Raw genomic sequence first — 6,026 nt, forward strand, 5'->3', positions numbered from 1 at the left:
TGTATTCTTCTGTCAAAGCTATTAAATCATGGAAGAAATCTACAGAAAAACAAGCAAGTGAGAGATGTGTGCTCAGAAGGTGAGGAAAAGGTCAGCACTGAAGGAAGAAGGGTTCAAATATTATTTTTTAGCATTGATGGATCAGCACCTTCAGTCCTTAGCTCCATTTTCTCAGGTGTCAAAAGAAATAAATTGATCATTTTAATCCCCTCGGGTTTATAGCATGATTTACACACACAGACACAAACATACACAAATACGTCAGGCAAGGCTGATGGGAGATGAATATCAATGTCGGTATAGCAAATGTATTTAATATACTTTGTATGGCAGGTGTTATTTGATTTCTAGGAACACCTGAGAAAGAGAAGCTGTGCAGATGCCAGGCAAACACACAGAAAAAAAGGTTAATCTGGAATGAATGGTTTCAGAGCAGTCAGACACCACACTACTGCAGATTTCAGCAACTGGAGCAGCAGCAAAAGGCTGCAGCAGGGCATCCAGCCATCCTCCTGCCTCCAGAGTTTAAACAGAGCTTCCTCTGCATTTCTTCCCAATCCTGCTAGGAAGATGGGTATCCTGCACTGAGACATGGCAGTATGGACTCAAGTTATGTCAGTATGATGTTAGTAAGATTTCTATTTTGGCCAAGAGAATTAAAAGGTAACAGCAAAGGGAAATCAGGACATGAGCAAGGATTGGAGAGGAAGGAGGTGCACTAATTATGTTGGAGGCACATAGTATAGGTACAGAGAGGTGGAAGGAAGATGTAATGACATTCTTTTTGCAGATGTGAGAGCCCCTTAGTTTCCTGTAATATTTATGGCTACCTGTGGGTAGTGAAAAAACAAATTCCCTTCCTCTTCAACACACACATAAAAAATAAGGAATGCCTTCTGCCTTAACACCTCTATATCACAACTTTCATAGCAAATCAATAGTGTTTTTGTCAAATACTGTAAAACTGTGATTTTCATCTTTATGACTGATTGCCTACTCTTCTTCAGTGAGAATGTTGTGATTTCTGATGCTTTAGTTTAGACACTTTACCCAAGATTAATTTTTCAACTGATTATGTCATTCTTCTTCCACCATTCACTTTCCCATCCTTACATATTTATTAGTCCTGAATGCATCTCTGTAAGGGGACATAATCAATATTTTATGCAGCACTCTTCATTCTGGTGACTCTTTCTGCCTCTTTTGTGTGTCCTATCCTGTTGCTAACATTTTCAGAATGCAGTTAAGTCATTTGTGATTATTCATAAAGACAATCCTGTTTGGCTTTGATTTTTATTTTTGTTGTTTTTGCTATAATAAGGAGATAAATAGATTCACTTGAAGTACTTGTCACTGAGAAAGCTGAAGTAATCAGCTCCTGAATATACTTACAGAAAGAAAAAAAAAAAAAAATCAAAGTCAGGTCTGCAGAAGTTTGGTTATTTATCACTTTCTTGTTTTCTGGGCTTCTCTTGCTTTTCTTTCTGTTTCTAGAAACCTGCATCCTGAACTATACATAGATTCCAAAAGAGTCTTAAATATAATCCTGACTTTGAAGTGAGCGAGCATCTTGAAACACGTGCAAGTATATTTTAGTGAATTTGACTTTTACTTTCCTGCTGTGTTAGAGTTATTATGATAATAAGTGCTTTTAAAAATGGGAACAGCTCTGCTGAAAAGTATATAGATATCAGGTATTAATGTGTTTCATTGTTTAAGCTAAATTTCCAAATAAAACTACTTGAATATATAACTAAATATGTAATATATATATATATGTATATAAATTTTAATTATTTGGTTTTTGTGTGTGTAAAGCAGTAGTAAATTAGATGTCACTGATTTTTTTAATTTACTTTAAACTGTTTAACTTTATTTTTGCAAAAATGATTACATTTTCCCTTTCTAAGCTGTAGCAGTTTCATTACTGAAGGTATGTTTCTGAACTATCACACTCTATCAGCAAAATTAGGAGATAATTTTTATCTATAGCTCATTTAGTCATTTAAAAATTATTCCAAACAATCCCATTTTTGTCATTATGTAATCACATGTAGTTCTTAAAAGTTCCTCTTTATACTTTAGGGCATTTCAGCATACCAGGGAAACAAATAATGCAATCTAGAGAAGCAAAGAGGCAGCTGGGAATCATAAACATTGTATTCTTATAGTAGTTGAATTACTGACCCGGTTTCCAGCCCTAGGCAAGTCACAGAATTTTTTACATTTCATTTGTCATTATTAATGGCATTTGTTTGTCATATAAGGGAGAAGAAAGGAGGAAAAATTGTTTTTACTTGCTCTTTGGAAAAATGTCAATGCTATCTCTGTTTTCTGTATTTGCTTGTGCTTGGTGGGTATGTATCCTCACCAGAATTTCACTGGATCTTAGCTACCTTCTGAAATAATTTTCAGATGTTGAGAAGAAATGCCTCTGTTACCACATTAATACTTCAGGATCTGTTTCTATTTAAAGCAGAGACTATATGAATGTTACCTTGAGAAAACACGTGTATATGTGTGAGTACTCGCTCCTGCATCCTCAGCATGATGGCACATCCAGGTCAGGCTCAAACCTCTGCTCTGACAGCTCTGGATCAGATGTCTCAATCTGATCACCACAGAAGGAGTTGAAGTGCTAGACTTATGGCTACTGTGGAATTAATTTCAAAAATGTGTAGGAACAGGGATTTGAACATGATCTCTCATAAGCTTGGGGTAATACCCAGAACACTGGGCTGTTGACTGTTCTTGGAAGGGAAAAGGAACAAAGTACTTCAATGTGCTTCTTAAGAAATCTTCACACAATAATGATTTGAAATGAGTGCATTCCCATGAAAGGTTTTGAGTACAACAACTTGACATTTTCTGATAACCACTTTCTTTCTATTCAAAAAAAAAAAAAAAAAAAAAAAAAAAAAAAAAAAAAGGATAGAATAAATTACCTCCCTTCTTTGGGATATTATGATATACTATCCCCAGTTATTACCTATAGAGAACTGCAAAACTATCCCACAATTTCAGCCAGGATCCCACTGAGCTGGAAAATTCTATTAAGGGGGAAAGCATTTGTATTTACATGACTTCAAGCAATGTCAGGGAGTATTGCTTTTCTTTCCAGTACTTAATAGGTTCAAGACTGCAATCTCAAGTAGCAGATATTGTGAGCTCTGCAAAAACTGTGCTTCAAACATTATTTACAGAATCCTCAGATCTTTAGTTATATTCAATAAAAGCTGGGCAGATAAATCCCCAGAAAACTTCACATGTCAGTCATCTCATGCACTTGAAAATGTAATGGAAATGCAGACAGTAAATAAAAGGCATTTGGTTTCAAATGGCACCAATATCTTAACCATTTTAGAGTCATATAGTAGCTTTAAAACAAGTGTCAGAAGTATGAGACACAGTTTTGTCTTTCTAAATATAGACTAATATTCCTTGCAATACTGTTGAAGTTATCTATATGTTTTTTTTGTTTGTTTGTTTTTGTTTTCATTTATGGAAGGCTTAGAACTAAGATAGTCCATGCAAAAGAAAATATATAGTTTCATATCTACCCTTTATAGGTCGTCCCTCTATGTAGACATGTATAAGTGCACACATATAAAAGTCCCTAATAGATCTTGTTAACAATTTAACAGGATATCTCTGAATCAAGACTTACATTTCCTGCCCTCTCTTATGTGTGTAATTGAGGCCCTGCCTCACAGCTTGTCTGTTTTGCATGAAAATGAAGTGTCTGATGCTGCACCCCTTCAAAGCTTGTCTGCTCTGTATGTAAATGTGATCTTGCCTACCTAAAGTCTCCGGATCCTATTTGCGAAGGTGTCTGTGGAACTTTTCAGATGTCAGATCTGAGTAAAGAAAATGGATGGTTATTAGAATTTGTGAGCACTTTGGGTTCACTGGAAATACTAATGCTTAAAGACTTGTTTTCTTTCTGAATTAGGAGGAACAGATGTAATCTTGAAATATTTTGCTGAGTGAAAAATGTCTAAAAATCAATTTGGTTTTTATTAATATATTTTTTGTGTATGTTACAAAAATTATTTAAAGTTGGGAATATTCCAAGCCCATCACCGGGCTACTGACAACACCTATTCCCTGGGTGATACTTTCAGTGATGCTCTTGTCTTTTTGATCAAATGAGAAACACTGTGACAGACTTTGTGTTACTTTTCTGGTTCAGTCTCTACTCAGAAGTGTAGTTAAAACTTATTTTAAAAGGTAAAGGAATATATAAATGTCATGTTATGTCAGCCTGTATTTCACAATGTATCTTGACATGTTCCTAAGAAAGCCTATCAAGCAATATTTATAACAGACCTCAGAATAATATAGAAATATTCAAACTAATATAAATGGAAAAGCACAAAGAATATTTTCATGTTAAAACTTTATTTTGACATTTCTAAAGAAGATTACATTTTACGTTCAGATTTTTTTCTCAAGGGGATTCATTTCATCAAAATCAGCAGAATCTTATAAGGTGCAAGCCCCCCGGGTTTTCATCATAACATAACTTCACCCCCCCCCCCCCCCAAAAAAAAAAAAAAAAAAAAAAACAGTTTTAAACAAAAGCTTATAACTAAACTTGATTCTTACCAAGGATTTCATTATTTAACTTCTACACAGCCATTTGTGAGCTTAAGATGGAGCCACTAGTGGCCAGACAAATTAGTTTAACATGAATCATCTGAGGGTAGGATCAGGAGGAGAGGAGTTTGCAAGCTGCCATGGAGTTTTGGCAAGGAAACAGCAGAAGAAGACAAAGCAGGTAGAAGGATATGTCTCCATGTGTTGAACAAGATGAATTATTAACAGTGATTGATCCAGTTGTGCTCAGGAGTGGCACAGACATGCAGCAATCCATAGCAGCACACTCTCCAGCAATGTGCACTTGTATTCACCAAGTTGTGAGGTTGGTGTTACTCACCAGAAAGGGTCAGGGATACCCTTCTGTGCCCAGTCAACTCTCACCACAGTCCCACTGAAGCAAGAAAGGTAAAGAGCTTTGATGGGCTGCAGAGTAGGCTCCATATCTGAGGACTCTTCTCCAGCAAGAGTAGAAAAGGGAAAGGGGTCTCCTGCTCCTTACTGTCCTGCTGCAACTCTTCAGATTCATTTGGTGGAGCTGTTTGAGGAGGCTTTGTTGCTCTCTAGCTTGAGAGTTCCAGCATAAAGTAGAGCACATCTGAACCTAATAGCAAGTGAAAGTGGAAAATTAGAAACTTTTTTTTTTTCCCCCAGCTAACTTGGTAAACATCTATTCACAGGGTTTGTCTATTTTTTTTTGGTCGATTGGTTGGTTGGTTTTTTATTCTTCTCTTTAGGAAGTGCTTTCACACATTTCCACAATATTTAACCTTTTGTCCCTCAGATTTCAGCACTTTATATTTGAATGATGTGGTGCATGTACTTTAACATGCTCAAAGTAATGCCTCTTTGCACTGAAACACAGCAGTATTCAAATCACCATTTTTCTGTAAAAAGCATACTTAATTTTCAGTCTGGGCTTTTGGGCCCACTTATGGTTGACTTCAGATCTTAGAAGCCTAACTCTAACAAAACTACACCAGCTTCTTTTTTTTTACAACAGCATAGCTGTGAGTACAGAAACTGCATAATTGCTTATTTTCTTCAGTGTGAAGAAACAGTGAGAGAACACCTTCCATGGCCTGTATTTTAAAAATGCCAAAAGCACATAAAAAAGTGCCCACTTCAGTATAAATATGTATAAGGTCTGAAGAAAGAGCCTTCAAATTAATGTGTACAAAATCTGGTAGCAATCTAAAAACGTTCAAAATATCATACAGCAGATTCAGATGGGCTTTGAAGTACTCCAGGGCTCTTGACATTATTGCAATTGTCGTCAGAGAAAGATGTGATGTCTTTCAAAGCAGAATCTACACAACTTTCCCAAAGGGATGGAAGGAAAGACAGTGTTTCTTCTAGAAAGAGGTAAGAAAAGCCTCATGATCTTCCTCCAATGGGTTAGCTCTGGCTGGTACAGCACAGGGCTT

The sequence above is a fragment of the Netta rufina genome, assembly GCF_964035555.1.
Source record: "Netta rufina genome assembly, chromosome: 14".
Lineage (NCBI taxonomy): Eukaryota > Metazoa > Chordata > Aves > Anseriformes > Anatidae > Netta > Netta rufina.